Source organism: Ictidomys tridecemlineatus, chromosome 10 (assembly GCF_052094955.1).
Source record: "Ictidomys tridecemlineatus isolate mIctTri1 chromosome 10, mIctTri1.hap1, whole genome shotgun sequence".
Classification (NCBI taxonomy): domain Eukaryota; kingdom Metazoa; phylum Chordata; class Mammalia; order Rodentia; family Sciuridae; genus Ictidomys; species Ictidomys tridecemlineatus.
In genome coordinates, this window is record NC_135486.1 from 23,556,614 (window position 1) to 23,581,114 (window position 24,501).

Sequence of the window (24,501 nt, forward strand, 5' to 3'; positions counted from 1 at the left end):
CTGATTACTTTCTTCAAGAGTTCATTATTGGTGTATAGAAAAGGTACTGACTTTTGTATGTTGATTTTTGTATCCTGCTACTGTGCTGAATTTAACAATTCTAAGAGGTGTTTTTTTTTCTTTTTTCTTTTTTTGGTGTGTGTGTGTGTGTGTGTGTGTGTGTGTGTGTGTGTGTGTGTGTGGTCTTTAGGATCTTCTAAATATACAGTCATCAACTGCAAGATAATTTCCTCTTCTCCTATTTATATCCATTCCCCTTCCCCAACCTTTTTTCCCCCGCTGCTTGATAGCTCTGGCTAAAATTTGAAAAACTGTATTGAATAACAGTGGTGAAAGTAGATGCCTTTGTCTCATTTCTGAGTTTAGAGGAAATTCCTTGTTTTTGCCCATTCATTGCAACGTACCTAACTTTCCCAGAAGTCACAAATAGGAACATAGAAAGAGAAATTTTGGATTCCCTTTGTTTTTTTTTCTCTGTGTAACATAGGCTAGCAAGATTCTGACCACATCCTCTTTTGGAAACAAATTCTTGTTAGCTTGGTAACTGTTGAAGCTGCCCACTCTTTCCCACCTGTTCTTCTTCTTTTCTTCTAAAGTACTTAAGAACAAATTCAAAAACCACAGAAAAATTATTTCTGTATTCAACTGATACTTTAAGGATTCTGAGCTGAATACATGCATTTGAGAGATAACCCTAGGAAAAAAAATGGAAGAACTTGAAGGAAGTAAGAGAAAATGAGATTCTTAGAGAAGAAGGGTATGTGAGCTGTGTTTTAAGGGAAAAAGTGGATAAAAAGCTTTTGCCTTCCCTCTTGGCTTTGTCAGACTCTTTCAGATACACTGAACAATCAGTGGATTTACATAATGATATTTGAGTTAAATAGTAGCTTGGTTTTTTTTTTAAAAAATGATTTTTTGTTGAGAAGCAGTGCCACTTTAAATTTCAAAACACCTGGTATTTGTGTGAAATATTGAATGTTTGCTAAAGTTTCTCTTAAGCCTTAAATTCTACCAATCTAATATTCATGTACATCAAGATTCATGAGATAGGGAAAGAAAAGTGTGGTAATATTATTTGATTGAAAAAGAAAAATATTGGGATGTGTGCATATGGACACAATTAGATATTAATAACATGGCTTTTGAAGCTTAGGTACCCTGTTTCACTTCTTTCATGTTTCATAAAATAGTCAAAAAATGCTGTAGGATGTCTCCCAAAATATCATGTGTCTTTAAAACAATAGATGTATGATCTTATTTATTATTTTTGAGTTTATCCCCATAGTATTTTATTATTTACTTTAAAATATGTTGAGATATTGTTGCCTATACAAATTTGTAATAACAAATACCACCGTTATGTATAACATTAATCTATCAATAAAAATGTAAAAAAAATATGTTCTCTGATAGAAACTCACCATCTTAGTGTTTAAACATTTTGAAAACATGGTTTTATTAAACTATTTATTGCAAATCTATTCATAGTCCCAATACTTTCTAAAAATGTTACCACATATTAAAAATATGAGTGTGATTCAGTGTGATATTTCCATACATACTTGGAATATGCACTCATCAAATATAACCTTCCTCTTCCCACCTACCCCTCTCCACTCTTGTTAATCTTCAGTAATCACTATTCTATATTCATTTTAACTTTTTCTAGCTTCTACATATGAGAGAGAGTTTGAGAGGTTTCTCCATGTGTGGCTTATTTCACTTAACATAATGTCCTCCATTTCCACCCATTTTGCTTCAAATGACAGGATTTTATTCTTCTTTATGATTGAATAATTCTCCATTGTGCTTATATACCATATCTTTATCCATTCATTTGTTGATGAACACCTTGGCAGATTCGATATCTTAGCTATTATGATATTGCCACAAAAAGCATAAGCATGAGAGTGAGAGCAGGCACCCTTGTCTTGTTTCAGAGCTTAGAGGAAATGTTTCAAACTTTTCTCCATTCAGTATGATGTTGCCCATAGGTTCCTTTCTTATAGCCTTTATTATCTTGAGGAACAATACTTCCTATACCTACATTGTTCAGAGTTTTTTTTTTTAACTGAATGGATGCTCAATTTTATCAAATGCTTTTTTCTATTGAAATGATCATGATTTTTATCCTTCAATCTGTTCTAATGTGTTTAATTTACAGATTTACATATATTGAACATTCCTTGCATATCTGAATTGAAACAACTTGATCATGGTACATGATCTTCATGAAGTGCTGTCGAATTAGACATGCTAGTATTTTGTTAAAAATTTTTGTATCCATACATCAGGAATATTGGTGTACATTTTTTTTTTGTTTCATTTTGTCCTTGTCAGGTTTTGGTAACAGGCTAATGTTGGCATCAGAGAGCCAGTGTGAAGGAGTTCCTTTTCCTTCAACTCTATGGAAAAGGTTGAGAAGAACTGATCATCTTTAAACATTTGGTAAATTCAGCAATAAAACCATCTGATTCTGGACTTTTTTTTCCTGAGAAACTTTATGACTGCTTTAATCTCATAATTTGTTATTGGTCTATTCATTTAAAAAAATGTTTTCATGTTTCAAATTTGGTAGGTCAAATATGTCCAGAAGTTGGTTCATTTTAAGATTTTTTTCCAACTTATTAGCATATAGTTTTTGAAAATAATAACATAGTTTTGAACTAGTGTTTCAGTTATAGTGTCTCCTTTTTCAGGTGTAATTTTATTTATATAAGTCTTCTCTTTTCACTTGTTAGTCTATGTAAATTTTGTCAGTTTTGAGTATCTGTTTTTAAAAGGTGAACTCTTATTGATACTTTGTCTTTTTGTCTTTATATAATTTTGTAATTTACTTCCTTCTATTTTTGGAGCTGGTTTGTTGTTGCTAAGCCCTTGAGATGTATTAATAGGTTGTTTATTTGAAGTCTTTCTATTTTTTAATTTCTAATTTTTTTTTTTAGTTATCAGTGGACCTTTATTTTATTTATTTATTTGTACATGGTGCTGAGAATTGAACCCAGTGCCTCACACATGCTAGGCAAGCACTCCATCACTGAGTCACAATTCCAGAACCTAAATTTTTCTATTTTTTTATGTATGCATTGACTGCCCTAAACTTTCCTCTTAGTACTGCTTTTACGCTATTATACACATTTTAATGTTTTCATTTTCATTTGTTTCAAGAAATTTCAAAATTTTCCTTTCATTTCCTCCATGATCCACTCTTCATTAAAAAATAATGTTGTTTGGTCTCCATGAATTTGTGTAATTTCTAAAATTTCTTTAGTTGTTCACTTGTGGTTTTATTCCATTGTGATCAGAAAAGAAACAGGATGTCATTTCAAGTTTGAATTTGTTAAGATTTGTTTTCTAGACTAATGTAGTACATTCTAGAAGTAGTTTCATGTGTTAATGAGAAGAATGTGTATATTCTTTAGATGTTGCATAGAATGTTTTATAAACGTCAATTCCATATGATAATATAGTCTCACTTTAATTTTTATTTGATTTTTTTTTTCAATCTGGATGGTCTTTTCATGATGAAAGAGAGGTGTCAAAGTAACCCAGTGTCATTGCATTGAAACATCTCTCTCTTTAGGTCTAACAGCTTTTGTTTCACAAAATTGAGTGTTGTGACATAATTGCATATAAATTTATAGTAGTTAATTTTTGTTTATGAAATGATACTTTATTATTTTATTATAACCTTATTATCTCTTCTTAGAGTTGCTGTATTAGACTCTTGTCAGGTGTAAGTTTAATTACTCCTTTTTCCTTTATACTTCTATTTGCTTTGAATTTAATTTTCCGGAGTGCTTGGAGTGTTGGAATTGCTTAAGGACCTCTTAACACTCTATTGTGGCAGGGTAGCTGTGGTAACTCTAGTAGTTTATCCCTGCCCTTCCAGTAACTGGAACATGAGTGAGATATGCCATAGGGCGGGATGGCAGGAACTGCATGCCTTCGGCCTGGAACTGATAGAAGTCTTGTGTAGCTGACCATGTCCTTGGTGTTGGAGGGCAAGTACCATTGTATCATAGCTCTGAAGGATGATATCCTTCATCACCCTCTGTGCTGGAACACCCCTCCTCCAGAGTGCAGATCATTCCTTGAGCTTTGATCCTAGTCATTCTTCTGGTTTAAGAGGCTTCATAAGGCAGCTATAATCTCCTAGGCCGCCTTAACAAAGCCTGTGCTGTGGAATTCCTGATGAGACCCAAAGATGGGAATGTATATGCAGGTTTTTTTTTTTCTTTAAACCTAGAACAGTCCAATTTCAGATAACAGCTCACTTCTCAGGCTGACTCCCACCATAGCACCCTGAGTGTTCACTTTGATGATGTTAGGTCCTTTTCCAAAACAAGTCAACCATGTAGATTTCAGGTTACTTATCTAAGTGAGCTGTAAGCCTGTGAGGATTATGAAACGTTCCACTAGGTAGGATTGCTAGCTTCCATACTGGTAGAGTTTGCTGGGATTCTCTTTCACCCTTCCTCCTGCAAAGGGGAGGCTGTTCCTCTTCTGGCTGAGGAGCTGGGTTGGCACATGCTGGGGTAATTTTGTTTTTCTTAGTATGCTTTTGTCCCTGATCTCTGACCTTTACAGGATTCCATTCTCTGTCTTGCTGATTTCCAGTATTCTCCTATGGTCACCCACCTTAAAATGCACCTGTTGCACCTGTCCTTCTTTGCAAAGGAGGAAGTGAGTGTTGGGCATCTGTATACAACCATTCTGAATATATTTTTAATTTTTTAGTAACTTATGTTGGCAGATGTTCATTTTCTTATTAAATGGTAATCTATTCAAAATCAAAATTTAACATTCTGGTATTCTGATGTTTATTTATTTATTTTTTAACTAAGGTAAATTTTTAGTTTAGGACATATGAATAATTTTAGTTAATTCAGAATAAGTTAGATGGATCACTGTTGATAGTAAAAACCTTAAGCTATCATAATTTTATTAAATTTAAGGAAAGTAGACTATAACTTAGACATTTTCATTCTAGGGGTGTTTTTAATGAGTTGGGAATCACTGTACAGATTTTTGGAACATCTTAGAGAAAATTTTTTAATAAAGAACTTCTTCATGTTGAAGTCTTCTGGCAATTTTTTTTTTTGCATTATAAGCTCACTACTTGCAGTGTTCTACATATGCATTGCCAACATGAACAGTTATATATAGATTTCATGGTTAATTTCCTTAGTGAAACAGTGTCCAGAATATTCACAGATTGAAATATCTTGGATATGTTTTCTTTTTTTTTTTTAAATATTTATTTTTTTTTTTAGTTTTTGGCGGACACAACATCTTTGTTTGTATGTGGTGCTGAGGATCGAACCCGGGCCGCACGCATGCCAGGCGAGCGTGCTACCGCTTGAGCCACATCCCCAGCCCCTTGGATATGTTTTCTTCCTATGCAGTTGAGGCTGAGTAATTTAAGTGATGGTATCTAAAACTATTATGTATGTTTAAGTACTTTATTTTTTTAATTTTTTATTTTTATTAGTTGCTCAAAACAATACAAGATCTTGCCATATCATACATTTGATTCAAATAGGGTGTGAATTCTCATTTTTCCACGTGTACAGATTGCAGGATCACATTGGTTATACATCCATGTGTATACATTCAGCAATCCTAGTGTCAGTTGTATTCTGCTGCCCTCCCTATCCCCCTTCCCCTCCCCTCTCCTCCCATCACTGTTCTCTACTCATTCTACTGTGACATTTATCTCTTTCTCTCTCTTTTTTTCTTCCCTTCCCCCTCACACCATCGTATATGTATTTTGTAAACCCATGAAGGTCTTCTTCCGTCTTCCGTGCAATTCCCCTTCTCCCTCCCTTTCTTCCCTCCCTTCTCTTTTCCTTGTTTCGTGATAATTTTCTTCTCATGCTCTTCCTTCCTACTCTGTTTTGAGTCACCTCACTTATATCAGAGAAGACATTTGGCATTTTTTTTTTTTTTTTTAGGGATTGGCTGACTTCGCTTAGCATAATCTGCTCTAGTGCCATCCATTTCCAAACAAATGCCATGGTTTTGTTATTTTTTAATGTTGAGTAATATTCCATTGTGTATCAATGCCACATTTTTTTAATCCATTCATCTGTTGAAGGTCATCTGGGTGGGTTCCACAGTCTAGCTATTTGAATTGTGCTGCTATGAACATTGATGTAGCTGTGTCCCTGTAGTATGCTCTTTTTAGGTCTTTTGGGTATAGTCCGAGAAGGGGAATAGGGGCCAGGAACAACCCTAAGTACTTTAATGTATCATAAGATTATAATTTTTTCACTTGTGGAGTATATTAAACATAAATGTTTATTTATTTTAGTATGAAAAATATTGTGAACATTCTATAACTTGCCTGGTTTGAAGTGTTGAAATATAGGTGTGCATTAGATTAGATTTCCTTTATCTTGATGTTTGGCTTTAAATCCTTGTGATTCTTTAACATGAAAATTATTGAAGTATTGTTTCAGTAATCAACCCTTATAGGTAAAATTATCAGACAACTTAAAAACTGGACCAGTTTTATCTAAATTATAAGGTATTCAGGAATTATATTTTTGCATACCAAAGGAGTACCTGAACAATAATATATGTTCAAATAAAAATTCATTGACAAAATTAGTCATAATGGCATCAATGAAAGAAATCTACTTTGTAGATTTCCTTCTTTGCTATTTTCAGGTCATGTGTAAATAGCCATTCCTTTAGATGACTGCTGCAATTTTTCATGTATCTATATTTCCTTTTATTAAAAGTATGTTGCTATGTTATGTAGGTTATTTATATACTACAGTACAGGGTACTTGATTATTGCACATTTTTATAGTTACTTTTGTCATTTTTTTTCTTTCAATCACCAAGAAGGTATTATTTTCTGTGCACCTTATTCTTTGCTAGCTGGTGAAAACACAAAGATGAATAAGACATAGCCTTAATAAGTCAGGGAAACAGAAACGTTCACATGTAATTATAAGATAGCCAAAACAATATACTATGTAAAATGTGGGCAGAGTATATTTGGGAATAACACACACACACACACACACACACACACACACAGAGAGAGAGAGAGAGAGAGAGAGAGAGAGAGAGAGAGAGAGAGATTTTATGGTAGAGTGATTCAAAGGAAGATGATTTGAAATTTCCTGGGAAATTTCAAACTAGAAAAATATTTGTAGCAAAGAATTGAGTTCCCTAACACATAAAGTAAGCTATAAATGTAGATAAAGCAGAAAAAAGCCAACAGAAGACTATAATAAAAGCATAAAAAACATGAATAAATAGTTTACCAAGAAGAAAACAAATGCTTTCTAAGCATTTAATACCTAGCTTCACTAATATTAAGAAATGTGTAAATAAGCTGAGAATTTAACATGGAATAGTTATTATTAACAAAGGAATCATATGAGCAGGGTGAGATTAAGCTGGCTTGGAATCAGAAGACTATAAAGTCTAAACTTTCCAGGGCGTGCATAATAAACACAGTATTTATTCTTGCATTCATTTACATATTCATTAATGTAACAAACATTTGTTTTAGTATTTCTTGAGATTTTATTATGTATCAGGCATAAGATCTTTGCCTTGAGAGACAGAATCAGTTAAAGAAGAACAGATAGAATAGGTGTAACACTATCAGAGTCACTTAATATTAGTGAAGCTAGGTATAGTAGGTTTCCTGCAGGGAGCAATGCAAGCAGTAAAATGTAAAGGTGGACGTGAGGCTGCACTGAGAAACCTCAGAGATGTTAATGTGCAGAAACAAACTTAAGGAAAAGCAAATTAACATGTAATCATGAGAAGCAGCCCCCTTCCACTTCATCCATACACCCCCATGTGTCCCCTACTCAGGCCAACTCAGATACATACCATAACTGAATTCATCCAGAGATTAAAAGGAAGGTTAAACTTCACAGGAAAGAGGGAAGAGATGAGGAGAATGTATTTGGAAAATATATACCTATTTTTGCATACCAAAGGAGTACCTGACATATATGTTCAAATAATTTAAGTAATTTATCTCAAGACTAAAATTTCATTGAAGTTTATCATCAACAATAAGAAATTAAAATGTGATAAAGATTACAGAAAACAAGCTATCCAGCTTCTATACAACCTCTGACCTCATTGTCCTAGGTTATAGAGCACAACCTCCATGGTCTAAAACGTTCCTTGTCCGAAGAAAAATCTTACCAACACTCTGAGTCAATAATTCATAAAAAGAGACCAGACTACACTCTATTTCCTTTCTGCAATATTGTTTGGGAGACCTGGGTTTCTTCACTTTGGTCCTTTATATCTATACTTTCTACTCAGACATGGAATTTTTTCATGGTCATTTTCTTCACTTTTCTGAATGTGATTACACAAACATTGTTGGAGATGAGGACTTTTCCCTCTAGCTATGCCTATATATTCAAATTTATGGTTGATATCATTAACTGAAGCTATTTTATGTCAATTGACTAGCCCTATGTTAAAAATTCTTTTACTGTTGATGTTTTTCACCTTATGGTTTTGATTTTAAGAAAGCACAATTACTTGATCAACAAAACATGCTACTTTGATAACTTCTTTTGTATACATTTATTTAAACAAGCTGTCAGTCTTGCTAAGTTCACAGTCTTGCCTTTTATTAGCTTTCATTTCCTGGAAACAAGCTAAGATATTTTTGCCCATTGTCAATATTGTTTGGTACAGAAAGAGTAAATTTTGACTATCCATATTGTTTAATGCACGGATAGGGAATCATGTTGGGTTCACTTCTCAGTTATGAAGAATCACTCTCATTTTACCTTTTATTTCTTTTATAATTTTTACATTTTGCTCTTTGCTGTTGAAAATTAATGTAATTTATCCTGCTGAACCACATAAGAGTCAGATCCAGGTTGGTTTTTTTTTTTTTTTTTAAATGGCTTCTCAGTGTCTCAGTATCATTCATGGAATAATTTAATGTTCCTCCAATACTTTGACATCCCATCTGGGTTAAATGTAGTGTTTGGCTCTATTTCTGTGTTTCCCTTTCATTGACCCATCGGTCCTTGCGTGCGTCACCTTTACACTGTTTGATTATGGAAGCTGTGTTGGTGTTGAAATTTGGAAATGGTCCTTGTCCTTAGTTGCATTTTCTTTTCAGAGATTATTCTGGCCATTCCTCTCTTTATTTTTTCTTGGTAACTTGAGAATCAGCATTTCTTCTAATCTATTCTTTTTTTAAAATATAATAGAATTAGAATATTTTCTAAGACAAATATTTGTTGGTACTTAGACAAATATAAGTGGTTGTGAGAATTGGGTTAGCTTAGAAAAATTTATTAACTAGTTTTTTTCACAAAGGGTAGCATAGAATACTATGCCTTTCAGAGTGTTTTGATGTTATCTTTACATGATATTTGCATAATTTTTTAAAATTTGAACTTCATCTTGACTTTTAATCTTGACGTTGGAAATAAGGGCTTCTTCTCTGTGTCTATTCAAGTTTACTTTTAATACCTATTAAAATATGCTATTCAATTTTATGTCAGTTATTTACCCTGTTAGTAATTCTTTCATTGCTCATACAGATTTTCAACTTACACTTTTGATTTTAAAGAAGTGCAATTATTGGATGAGCAAATGGTGTTACTTTTATATCTTCTTTGTAATATACTTTTCTTATAATTGAATTGGCTTAATCGACTTGTTCTTGACTTCTGTGGGCATGCCTTTAGATTCCTCATTAACCTAATCCTGTCTTTAGGTAAAAAGTCAGTGTTGTATAATGACAAATTTTCTGATCCTGTATTAACCTCACCAGGTTGTGTCTTCAGGTGGAAAGTTTTAAGTTCATTTCCTCTCCTGTGTGTCCTTTTTAATATTGCTGGATCATTTCATAAAACTTACATCATAAATTGTAATTATTTTTTCTACTACATACTTTTGGTTTTCTTTAAAGAACCTGTGTGTTTTTTTGTTTTATATATCTATTTTATCTTTGTCTTTCTTTTTTTGTAGTGGCACAGCAGGTTGAAGTCAGAGCCTTGTTCATGCAAGGCAAGTGCTCTACCACTAAGCTATATCCTAAGCCTCCTGTTTCCTGTATTTCCTTAAAATTTTTATTATTTGCTTAAATTTTTTCAGTTATCACCCTTTGTGCTTTCTGAAGTATTTTTTCTTCTTTATGGGAACTCTAGCTATTTTTATTACTGTGAGTTTCTATTTTCTGTGTTCAGTTCTTTGTAAATTTATCAATTCACTTCTCTTCAGTGTTACTTAGTATTTCCATATAGTGTTGCTCCATGAAGTCCTATGGTATGAATTTATTGATAATTATTTTTTGAAATGATAGAATGTGTAGTTTAAACTTTTCATTACATTGTAGTACATTTTTTCTCTTCTACATACAATAGATAATTTTGCTATATTTTCAGCAGTTTTCTTATGTTATTCTTGTACTGAATCCGTAACATGTTATAATTATTATGAATTTCCCTTTCATAGCTGTTTGGAGAGAGAGCAAGTGAGTGAGCTCTAGCCTTTCTGATCTAAATTGCTCTGCTCACCCAACCCCAATGACTCAGACAGGCAGATCACTGTATATGTGGCTTTATTGTGTGTGTGTGCATGTGTGTGTGCATGCACACGTGTGTGTGTGTACATATTTCTCATTCTCCAAGGTAAACTCCTCATCCTCAAAAATGGAGTTTCACTGTCATTCATGAAATCTGCCATCTATGATGCCTTCAACACTCACCCGAACCACTTTCTTCATGGATTCTCCCCAATCTTAGATCCCTTTTGCAAGCACTTCCTACATTTTGTAGTCTGAAGTTTAAAACATGGCTAAAATTTGTTTGTGTTAAGCTTTGAAAAATCTTTTTGTGATTTCACATGATTTCTGTAATACTGTAAAATTTTGAATTATGATAAAAATAGGAATGATCAGTGATGAAAAATCAGAGGTAGGAATGTCTTTCCATAATTCTGGAGACAAAGAGGCTGAGAAAGAATGCTTATTATTAAAAGATATGATTAATATGGGATGAGTAGAAGATATTACTTGTAATGAAGTTAGAAGTTACTGTTTAAATTTTCCTCAATTACACTGTTTTTTATGTTTAGATTGAATAGAATGACCAGTAACTTCCTTCATCTCTGTATCCGCATTTTTAATTATTTTGCCTCCCGTTCCATGAAGAAGTGGAGACTCTTTCCACCCCAGTGAAACTGGGCTGGTCTTCCAACTTGATGTGACCAGGAGATTAGAGCAGAAATTAGATCATGGGGTTCTGAGTCTTGCCTTGGAGAGGCCTTGCAGCTTCTGCTGTAGCTACTGTGGAACTTTGCCCATTGTGAAGATGCTGAGCCAGCATCCTTACAGGTGGGAGGCCATGAAGAGGGAGGTCCCATGGCACATCAGCACGCTTAGCCAAACAAATTCTGGAGCTGTTTTAGACTAAGTAGCTGTAACTGAGCTGTCCAGTAATTGCAACCCTATCAGTGAGACCAGTGGAATATCTGTCCATTTTAGCCCAGCCCAAATTGTTGGCCCACAAAATTGTGAATAAAATCTTGGTTGTTTTATATCTTTACATTTTAGGGATTTTTGTTATAAAGCAATAGGAAACTGATTCAGTATTTCAGTATACTGAATCTATCTCTGCATAGGTGCTGTATATCATCAAATATGAAATGAAAATAGCTTATGTATAATTATAATTTTAAAATAACAGAGTATACCTCATTATGGAATAAATTTTAGCAATGGTATGAAAGTAAGTTTTTTTTGATAGCTCCTAATAACATGAGGCTTGTAAAAATGTACTCAAAATTGTTCTTAAAGATTCAACATTCTAAATTATTGCTCTCACTCCAATCATTTGGTTGAAGCTCTGTGACATTATACATAAATGTGTGAAAAATTTACCAATGTATCTAATAAATTGTATATTTGATTAAAAACCTTATTTTAAAATTATGGAATAAGTTTCATGTGTGCCAGTTATATATCACTTTTTAACTTGTCTCTAGAGAATTTTTGATCATTTCAAACAGCAAGGTCTTAAATGGTTTCTAGACAGAATTCTTTTGAAGGTGTATGTAGGATCTGTGGTGAGTAAATAAAGAAAATTTTGAGTTTTAGGCCTAAGATAAAGTTTTAAAAAGGAAAGCTACCTTGGTCTCCAACATCACTCCTTCAGGTTAGGTTTGTTTTTAAATTTTGTTAAGGTTTTTTGTTGTTATTGTTGTTGTGGGGTTTTTTTCTGAGATAAATTATTTTTCCAAACAGTAACTGTTTTGTATATAATATATGCAAAATAAACTACAATATTTTTTTTCTGTGAATGTGTAGGTTTTGGGAGAGCAGTACTAGGGACCCAGCCTAGGACTTCAAGTGTCAAGTGAGGCAGACCCTCTACCACTGTCCCCAGTCCTTCACTGCCAATCTGAGAGGTTTTGACAAAGGTATATACACTGTGTAATCATGACTGCAATGAAGACACAGAATGTTTCAATCAAAGGTCTCCTTTTGTGTGCCACTCCAGTTGTCAAAGGGAAGCAGGAGCTGAAACTCTGAACCTCAGTTCTTATGTTCCAATGAAGGAAAATTTAAAGTTATATACCAAAGGCCATGCAAGAGAAGTTTGTTACTCATGAAAGTAGAGTGGAAGTGAGGGTTAAGCAAAGTAAGGCTCAAACAGAGCGCTCTTGAGAGAACGTGGGCTTTCTCTAAGAGAATGTCAAAGGAGACAATGCTGTCTCCAAATTTATTACTGTTTTCACATTTACCAGGAGAACTGGGGACCACCACTTCTACTCTTTACCAGTCAGGTGCTCGACTCCTCCTCCACATCAGGCGGTGGAGTTTTTGGCATAAGTTGGGTTTCTCCAGAACTGTCATGATGGCCATACTATTTAGAAGGGAGTTTGATCTACAAGTAAATCCCATGTTAATGTGGGCATTGGAGTCAGTAGTTGGTCAGAAGTTACCTTTCCATTCCTGTGGCAGTAAAGAATTCCCCCTTCTGAGATAGTAGGAAACATTCGGCACCATAACTTCTAGTGTTATCTTGACCTTTATGGGTCCTGTCAGAAGTTAGTTCCCTGAATTCTTCTTTCTGAAGACACCCACCATTATCTCTTCTACTTTTGTTTGTTTATCCTCAAGGTTTGTGTACGGATGTTTTTCTGTAGGTCATCTGCTACGAATTATTTACTTATCTTCTTTGGCAGTAACTTAAAACTTAAAGTAACTTAAAGTAAACCTATGACCTTGCCATGCATTTCATTGCTCATTACTAGCTACTAACTAATAATTTCTACCCTCAGTCCTTGACCTTTGGCAGCCATTAAACTACATCACATTTATTACATTGTCTTTCTTGGGTTCCATAGAAATGGAATTATGTTACTCTTTGGATCTGATCTTCCACTTAGGACATAAATGAAGCTCTAGTATATTGTACTATGTACACGTAGTGCTTCTATTTACTGCTAAGCCATACTCTGTTTTATAGATATACATGGAACTTCATCCATTTATCTGTTAATAGGCACTTTAGTGGCTTCTACTTTTTGACTACTACAAATAAGACCACCATGAAAATTTGTGTACAAGTCTCTGTATAAAGAGATTTTTTTCCTTTTTTTTTTGTCTGAGGAGCCAAAGTTGTTAATTTTGTAAAAGCATGCCAAACTCTTTTGTGAAGTAATTTTTCTATTTTAAATTGCTGCCAGAAATGTATGAGAGTCTAGTTCCTCTTCCTCTCACTATACATGGTATCTTTTAGTCTTTTAAATATTAATCTTTATAGCAGGTGTGTAATGATATCTCATTATAATTATAATTTGCAATTCCCTGAAAACTAATTAACATCTGAAATGAACATCTTTCAATTTATTTTGGTCACTTTGTATTATGGTTTAAATTTTCCAGTGAAATGCTTTATTCTTTTTATGCTTATAATTTAGGTGTTTTGTTATTTTTAATTTGTAGAGTTCTCTATATAATCTGAATATGGATGTTTTGACTGAGATCTATAGAATAGCTTCTCCCTGATAGTGGCTTACTTTTTATTTACTTAATAATATTTAACAATGAGCTGATTTATATTTTGATAGTCTCTTTTTATAAATGATATTTATTTATGGTTTGTGCTTTGTGCGTCATATCTGAAATATCTTTTGTTATTCCCAAGGCCATAAAAGTTTTCTCTTTCAAGTTCAATTTTATATTTTTAGCGTTTACTTCCAGACCTTTGATATATTTTTAGATAATTTCTGTCTATTTTGTGTGGTGGAGATTAAGATGCATTTACTTTTTTCTACATGCTTATGCTGTTATTGAAGCACTGTTTATTTGAAAGTAGTCTCTCTGCACTTACTTGAAAGCCATTTGAATATAGAGCTATAGATTTATTATCATACCACTATTATTAGCATGGGACATTTTTTAAAAAAGTGAATATCATCTTTAATTTTAATCAATCAACTGTCCTGGATGACCTCTTAACACTCTAATATAGTCACTGACTAGCTAAGAGAAAGAGAACTAGATAGGAGAATGAGACTGGAAAGAAAGCTGTAAGATTGGAGGATGTGTTGGGGTAGCCTGTGTGAGGAATGATAGTGTGGAACATACAGCATGCATTGAACACTGGCCAGGAAGAGGTAGCCCACAAGAAACTTTGGTGTAGCCTCACTAGATCTTAGTAAGTATGTTTTAATTAAATAATGAATTGATGAATAAATGTGGGAAGGTGGGTGACACATGTACTCTTAATAAGTTACTCTTTATTTTTACTTAGTTTTATATTTTCAATAGGTTTCATTCTGAGGCCCATTTTATATAGTGTTAATAGCTAGAATAAATTTAGATGCCGTCTGTTGAAAGTTTCTCATTTTACATACTAAGAAAATGTGTAAGACACAGTGAATGGTCAAATGAAATCTTGATTCAATCTTTAGAATTCTTTTTTTGGTGCCAGATTTGAGTTTCATTTATCATACTAAAAGTTTTATTTCAGACACCTAAATAGTGCTTGTAAATAATTACATCAACATTGGTAAGATAAATATATATTAAAATCTCTAAATCAAATCTTTTAGGGAAAAAAAGTTTAGGAAATGAATGTTTGCTAGTTGTAAAATCTACATTTTTTTCTGCCCAAGATCAGTTTGGTTTAAACAGTACTTAAAGACATTATAATATTGTTCCTGGATACAATGCCTAAATACCTAGTACCCGATTCAAGCAAGAGGTTTTGGTATAAACCCAAGGACTTATACTCCTTTTCTATTTTTTAATAGGACTAGTCTTGCAGAAAACAAATATCTGTGTTACTGATAGGAAAGTAAAAAGTTACAAATAGCTTGTTTCCTTCTATCTTTTGGGTGAATATAAACTGTTCTTTTTACTGACAAATTCCTCCCGTGGACATAGAATTAAGGCAGCTTTCTGCCAGCCAAATTACATATTCAGTGCATAATGGATCAGAACGGAGATATTCAAAATCAGTTTTAGGAAAGGGCTTCTAAGACAAAGCTGGACTAGAAACTAAAGTAATGAGAGGGTAATATTTAAAGAAAAAACCTGCTTATCCAGCAGGAGAAGAGTTGACCAGCAATGGAAGGAAAGCCAAAGAGATACAGGCACATTTGATGTCCAAGAAAAGAGAATATCTTGATCTGAATATATAATGTATATTGTTTGAATCTCTGGTGTAATCCTATTGTAGGAAATGATACTTGCATGTATTCTAGTTTTTTCACTCTGATTCTGTGTTGATCAGATAATCTGCAATTTATATTTTGGTATCCCTAAAGCACAGTAAGACAGATAGTATAATGACTAGGGTATGGTCCTATGAATCATTAAAATTCTAAAAGCAATTGAGTATAATGCCATTTTGATTTTATAACTTGAAATATATTTGTCAGAGAAATCCTGCATTCACAAATTTAAGGAGTCAGCTAAGGAGGTAAACTTCTGTGAGGAAAAGAGACTTGGTAGAATGAAATTCTATGTGGGGGATGAATTGTAGCATCGTGTTAGGTATTTTGGAGTAAGCCACTGGGGATTCCATGTGTGAAGTGACTATGGGAATTGTGATATTTGGAATCCAGATGTAATTTTCTTTGTGTTACAATTCACTTACATAATTTTTTTTTTAGTATGGAACTTTCTGGAATTTACATCAGAAAGAAGGAAGCATCATTTCTTCAATATTGTAGCAAAATGGACTAAACTTACTTGTTAGAAGAGCATTGGATTGGTTATGAGTATAAATTGGGGCCAAGCAAGAATCCTGGTACAGTTACCTAGAATAGTCCCAAATCTTTATTTATAAGTTTTTCCAGGTAACACAGCAGAAGGATGAATGCACTTTCCTCTTCTAAGGAAGCTGTTCCAGTATTTCTACCTATATATCACTTGTCTTTCAGAAATTGGGCTAAATAGGTGAAGTTATTTTAAAAATATCAAGTAGCATTTGTATTTTTCTCTAAAAATATGGTTGCTGATAAAAAATGCTTACATGATTGAAACAGAATCAAAGATGACTTTTTTTCTCAGGGGTGTCATTTGATGTGTGGGGAAAAATATTAGAGTTGTCAAATGACATTGGCGATAGTCCTTTGTCACTACCCTGGCTCAAATGGACTTGTTTTAAACTTAGATTTTGATACATAAAAGACATAGATATGAAAAATGATATCATTTTCAACAAGATAATCTCCAGTGATTTTTGATAATGATGAAGTCTGACAAAGCCTTTTCATTTAAGTACATTGTTTTGTGAAGTAATATAGTATAGAGACTCACTATCATTCTACCAATAAGCAGGATTTAACTTTCTTATGAGTACTTTACATGGACAGAGTTAAAACTTTGCATTTATAGTCAAATGAAATACATTCTTCTCAGTTAAGGGAAGGAAGATCGTATACCTCATTCTATTTGCTCATCACAGATGAAATCAGGCATTCTACTACCCTTTAATAATGTATAGACAGTACCATGTCATGGATTCTGTGAAGATGTTTGGTAAATTAATGAAAGCATAAGCTTTAGCACTACTTCTATGAAAATTAAATGTGAAATTCAATAGAGTGTGTCTAGACTGAACAGAGCATTAAATTAAATTTGTACTACTTCATTTTGGCTTAAGAAAATAAGGGAATTATTGGGAGAGCATAGAATGTGGATTATTCATAGAACTGGAGCAAAATATTAGTCTTAGATGGCAGGCTTATTTATATTTAAAAGAATACCTGGATATTTATTGCATAATTTTTATCTTAAGTATAAAACTAGAAAAAAATATATGTTAAGACGGAAAGGTTGGGAATTATATTATGTTTTTATTATTTGTAAGAGAGAATAGCAACAAAAATGGAGTTATACAACAAATTCTACTTGGAAAACATACATGGTGAAAAAACAGGAAAAAATCTCACTTCACAGGAAACCTTTAAGTGGTCAGAGGTCTTCTGATGGAGAGTTTCCTGGGTAGGTGTGGCCATCATAGTGTAATTATCTAGAAGCCTGGACAAAATCTTTGAAGCATTTGATATAAATAAACAGCACAAAATTGAAATTCATGAAAGAAAGAAAGAAAGAAAAGAAAGAAAGAAAGTAAGTTAGTTAGTTGAGTCCTACTATGGCCCTGGCTTTCTGACAAGGAGAAATGGCCTGACTGCAGTGCAAAGAGAAGTAGCCAAAGAGATCTGGAGCTTATACTGAATTGAGGAGCTGAAGACAGCAGCTCAGGGAGGTTGACTTTTTGTCCTGACGCTACATACAGGAGTGGGATAGCTGGATCTTATGATAGTTCTGCTTTTAGTTTATAAGGAACCTCCATACTGTATTCAGTCGTGGATGAACTACTTTATATCCCCCAACAGAGGTCTGTTGGGTAGCATCTGTTACTTTTGCTTTTTGTTCTGTTGATAAGTCATTTTAATTGAGGTAGGAAGATAACTCATTCTAGTTCTTTTTGCATTTCCCTAATGGCTAAATATATCAGTCATTTTTTCATATATTTATTGTCCACTTGTACTTCCTCTTTTGAGAAATGTTTATTGGATTTTTTAAAAAAAATTCTTTGTATATTCTGGATATTAATCCCCTTTTCACCAGCAAATATTGCCTCTTATACTGAAGGTTATCGGTTTTTGCTTTTGTATCCTTTGCTTTTGGGATTCTGTGCTGAAAATTTTTGCCTGTACCAACATCTTGAAGTGTTTTACCCATTTTATTCTAGCAGTTTCAGGTCTTATATTAAGTTCAATACACCTAATGCAGTAAATATAACGGATCACATTAACAGAAGAGAACATAAAAATCATGATCATATCAATAGATGTAAAAAAAGTATTTGATAAAATTCAACATCTTTTCATGATAAAAACCCACAACAAATTAAGGTCTGAAGAATAATAGCTCAGCATAATGAAACTATCTATGAAAAACCTATAGGCAATATCATCGAATGGGAAAAAAAGTATTTCATCTATGATCAGTATCAAGAACAAGGTGAATGTGTCCAGGCTCACCACTCTTTCTAATCTTATCAGTATTTATACTAGAATTTTTTGTGAACATAATTAGGCAAGGGAAAGAACTAAAAGGCATAGAAACAGAAATGGAGGAAGTCAAATTATTCTTGCTTGCATAGAAAAAAAATTCACCAAAAAGCTGTAAGAACTGATCAGTGAATTTGGTGAAATAGCAGGATTAAAAAAATAAAATAAAGTCAGTACATTTTCTATACCACAATAGCAAATTTTCTGAGAAAGAAATCCTATTCATAATAGTGACAAATTCCTAAGAATAAAACGTGTGTGTTTGTTAGGTAGGCACTGAGAATTGAATCCCATTTCACTCTACTAATCTACATCTTCAGTCCCTTTTAATTTTTATTGAGCCAAGTTTTCACTAAGTTATCTAGGCCATCTTCAAACTTGTGATCCTTCTTCAGCCTCCCAGTTCACTGGATTATAGCCAAGCCACAATTCCCAACCCTTGGAATAAACTTAACCAAGAAAGTTAAACAACCTTACATTAAAAATCACAAAACTTTGAGAAAAGTAATTGAAGAAGACACAAAAAGATGGAAAGATATCCCATGTTCATGGATTGGAAGAATAAATATTGTTTTAAGTGCCCAAAATATCCAAAGTAATCTATATATTCAAAGGAATACCCTTCTAAATATCACTGACATGCTTTACAAAATTAGAAAAACAATTTTTAAACTCATGGAAATCCAAAATACCCTAAAAATCCAGAATAATACTGAGCAGAAAGAACAAAGCTGGGTATATCAAAATACCTGATTTTAAAACATGCTGTAGAATTATTGTCATCAAACTAGCATAGTGGTAGCAGAAAACAAAATCTAGACCAATGGAACAGGATAGAACTCTCAAAAGTAAACCCACACATCTGCAACCAATTTATTATAAACAAAGTCACCAAAAATATACAGGGGAGAAAATACAGCCTTTTTAACACAATGTGCCAGGAAAACTGAATATTCACATGTAGAAAACGGACAGTTTTGCCCCTCTCTCTCATCCTTAACAAAAATGAAAATGGATCACAGCTTGAACTTTTATACCCATGAATATTTCAGTTATAATTTCCTATATGGAGTGAGCAGGAGTGGAATGCTGAAAAAGCTGAATATATTTGCTCTTGGGGTCTCCTTGCCTTTGCAGATGTATGCCCAGAGAAACAACTACCCCTGTAGTTGTTTTGCTGTAATTCCTGTCATACAGTAAGCCAGAGTGGGTTTTGGCTATAGCCAAGCAAAATTCCTATCAGGCTCCCCTTGGCCGTGTGCCTCCTGTGCATTCTGCTGAAATTCCCATGGATGCTAGGGAAGGGATTATGGTTGATGCCAGGCAGTTTCTCTTTGGATCTCTTTATGTTATATGCCCCCAAAGCAAGGTGACAGCTGAAATTCAGCATTGCTAAAGAACATGTCATCATGCCTATGTGGGGGGAGCAGCAATGGAACTCCAGAGTTTTTTTCTTCCCTGTGAGTGACAGGGGCTCATGTGCAGGGCTTGGAGCATGGGTGGTGGAAACTCTTTAGTAGGCTTCCCTTAGTCCTGAGCCTGTGTAAATCTGCACATGAGAGGCCACACCCCTGGGCTGAGAGGAAGACTCCTCAATTTTCTGATTTTTTTTTTTTTTTTTTAAGAGTGGCGCTGTCTATTCCTTTCTTGTCCCAACACCTATCACCTATGGGACAGGGCACTCAGCACATTTGAGTCAGAGATGCTCTACTGAGCCAAATTTGATTCACAAGACAGTGATCTGAGGCAGCATAGTGGAATGTTGGTGGGATCCAGAGATGGGAATACACAGGGTTTTCTGACCCTTAAATCACTTCAAATTCAGACAAAAGGCCCTATCTCCAATTATTAGGCTGTAAGCCAGTGAGGATTGTCAGCATCTGTTCTGAGAGTGTTTGCTAGGACTCTCCTCTTCACCTTTTATGTGCAGAGGGATGGCTTCCTATACATTTCACTTTTAAACAAACTAGAGCTCAAATAAGAAATCAAAAGGTACATTTAAAAATATCTAAAATTGAATGATATTGGGAATACATATGTAAAAATCCAGGGAATGCAGTTAAAGTTGTGTCTGGGCTATAACTACTGTATTACAAAATAATTGAGGTCTCAAGTTAGTGGTTCTTATCATCTACCTTTAAAAATGTTAGAAAAATAATACTAAACCCAAAATGTGTTAGAAGAAATTAAAACATAAAAAGGTAAATCACAAAACTAGATAATAGCACCAAAACAAAAAGCCAATTGTTGAATGATGTAGGGAAAAGAGATGACATAAATTCTGAGTATCAGAATGAAAAGGGTGCTAGTGTGAATCGTGGATATTAAGTGCAAAATAAGAGACTATTATGAACCAGCACATGCTATTGACATAGATAGTTCATGAAATGGACAAGAAATTGAGCTGATGCAAGAAGAAATAGAATGGGAGAGAGCCAGGACAAAGTATCAGACTGGGTGGCTTAGCCAATAGAAATGTAGCTATTCACAGTTTCAGAGAGAATCTGAGAGTATGGTATCCACAGTGTTTACTTTTTCTGAGGTCTTCATCCTTTGCTTATAGATTACTGTCTTGCTTTTTGTCTTTACAGGGTCTTTCCTCTGTGTTGATCTGAATCCTACTCTTCTCTTCATGTAAGGACGCCAACAATACTGCATTAGGGTCCACCCACATGATCTCATATTAATCATTTTATATTTTATTAATTGCTTCTCTAAAGGCTTTATTTCTAAGTCTAGTCACATTATGAATAATAACATAGGCATTTTAAAATGCTAGCTCAACACTAATTCTACTAAAGTAAGTTTGAAACAGAAACTAACAAAAATGTCCAGATTCAGCTTATTTCACTCATTAATTCTTGTAAACATTGAACAAAGAAAAATTATCAATCCTACATAAACTGTGGGAGAAATCAGAAGAGGAAACATGTGCCATCTTACTTTATGAGGGTATCATAACTCTGCTCTAAAATGAAAAGACACACATAATAGGTACAACATCCTTAATAAATTGAACAAAATCCAGCAATATTCAAAGAGTATAATAAACAGTGACCAAATATAATGTGTCCTAGTAATGCAAGGTTGGTTATACATTTGAAAATCAAAGTAATTAATCTCATTAAGAAATTAAGAGGAAAAACCATATATATGTTTCAGTCTTTTAAGAAAAATTAGGCACAATTTGCTATTAATATTAGTCCTAGTTATTTCCAAGGACTTAAATAACTGGAGATTCACACAGTGTTCATTAATTTTTAGATTCCATACTATTGAAATATAAATTCTACCAAAATTGATGTATAGAAACAATGCAATATCTTTGGACTTTAATTTTGTTGAAATTGACAAATTCTAAAATTGATGTGGAAATTAAAAGGATACTTAAGTAATTGCCAAAGTAATTTTGAAAACAGAAGGTTGATACCAATTTCAAGACCTTGCTATAGTAATAAAAACAAAAGTAGTTTTGACACAAGAATAAATGTATACATAGAGAACAGAGTTCAGAAATAGACACACACATATAACATCAATTGAGATATTATAAAGCTCTTAAGCTTATTTAATAAGATAGTCTGGTACAAATGGTACTTGAACAACTAGATATTTTAAAAAATAGCTTTGGAATTTGCCACACAAGATGCACAGAAATGAAATATAGTTCTTAACTTGGAAGCTAAATATACAGCTTTTAAAGAAGATATAGGCCTATTATACAACCTTGTGATAGGAAATATTTTTAAGGTTAGATAGCAAATCAGAGTCATGAGGAAAATAATTGATAACTTGAACTCTGTCAAAGTAAACATGCTGGTTTTAAAAGGCTTAAGGAAGAAACTGAATAGGTGAGCCACAGATTGGCAGATGTTTGTAAATGACTTATGATTGTTTTATGATTTATGTCCAAAATATACTAAGTATTTCTAAAACTCCATAATTAGACACACAGCATAAGAACAAAGTAGGCAAAAGATTTGAACAATTTCCCACAGACAGCATACAAATAGCCAACGAGCTGGTAAACATCACACTTTTTAGGAAGATGCAAATAAAAATCACAAGATACTACTACGCAGTTACAAGAGCTTGCGTAAGAATGGGAAACAGTTGGAACTCTCACAGATTACGGATGAAATTTTATGATGGTACAATCACTTTGAAATACACTTTGGCAGGGTCTTAGAAAATTATTCATTTGATCATTTTCTGACTCAGCATTTCTACCTTCAAAAATGAATGAAAACAAATGTCTAAATAAATGTATGCATAAATAATAAATGTGAAAATTGATAACAATTTTATTCATAATTTTAAAAACTATACAGGGCCCAAATGTTTATTAATAAATTAAAGGTTAAACAAAGGTTGATATGTCCATATGATGGAATGTTACAATAGATGCAGATGAACTACTAATACACATAACAACACAAATGGGTCTACAGATACTCTGCTTGGCAAAGGAAACATGCACAAAAGACTGAATTCTGTATGGTTCTTCTTACATGTAATTTTGAAAGTAGAGAAAACTATTTTTGTTGACAGAATGCAGAGCAGTATTTGCTTGGAGCTAGGGATGGGATATGAAAATAATTTCAAAGGAGCCTTAGAGGACTTTTTGTGGTTATAGGAATGCAATATATATAGTGATGATATTTAATGGAAAAAATACCCATATACGGTTTTCAAAACATAGAACTGTACATCAACAATTGTGCATTTTTAATTATATGTAAAGTACATCAATAAAATTTCTTCAAAAACAGACAAAAACATTACAGACAATACTTGGAGCTAAATAATTGGCTTATCTCTAACAATAGAAAAGTTGTTATGGAAATGATTGCAGTTTTTACTTGTTTGAATTAAGAGTTGGTGGAGATCTTCTTTGATTAAGGAGATGCAAGTGTAGGTCACCTGTGTTACTTCTGCCTGGGTTACCTAAAATCTATGAGGGGCTTTCTTGTGTTTCCTTTTCCTTCCAACCTCATAACAAGCAATATTTGACATATGGTGTCTTCCCTAGATTCGAATTTTAAGTGACTTGTGAGTAAATGCTTCCTGCTAATGCTGGATAGTATATAATAAAACTTGGGTCATTTTAAGCTTCTGAGATTTTTTTTGTTCCTTTGTCTTTGTGTTTGTTACTGTAAATTGAAAAATAATCCATCACATGAAAAATAGACACAAAAATTTTGGTTCTTAAATCTGCCTGTCCTAATCATAACATTACTGTATATGAGTATAGAACTTCCTTTGGGGAATACAATTTATTTATAGTGCTTTCATCATGATCATTGTTCTTAGATGTGTTTATAGATTGGTTTTGTTTCATGACCACTTCTCATAATTAGACTCCTTACAGTGAGAAAGAAGAGGTTGTAAGAGATTCAGCCAAATATGTATTCAGAAATCATGATTTTCTGAGGGTCAGTGGATTTAAAAATCATATTTTATATGCCACTTAAATTCTCAATATGAAATATATCTGAATTTTTATTTTGTTTTGTTTTTTGGGTACTGGGGATTGAACCCCGGGGTACTTGATCTCTGAGACACATCCCCAGCCCTATTTTGTATTTTATTTAGAGACAGGGTCTCACTGAGTTGCTTAGCACCTCGCTATTGCTGAGGCTGGCTTTGAACTCTCAATCCTTCTGCTGCAGCTTCCTGAGCTGCTGGGTCTACGGGTGTATACTACTGCACCCAGCTATATGTGAATTCTTACAATGGACATTTTCATAATATATTACAAATAGATATGTTAAAATAATATTTTGACAAATTGAAAATTGTTCTGGAATGTAATTATTAGTTTTGAAAAGTTAAGCTTTGTGAAATAAGTTATCTACTATATAGACAACCCTTTTCAGGTTTATAGATCTAGGAGTATTGACAGAAAATGCAGTGACACAGCCAACACCACAATCAAGAAAC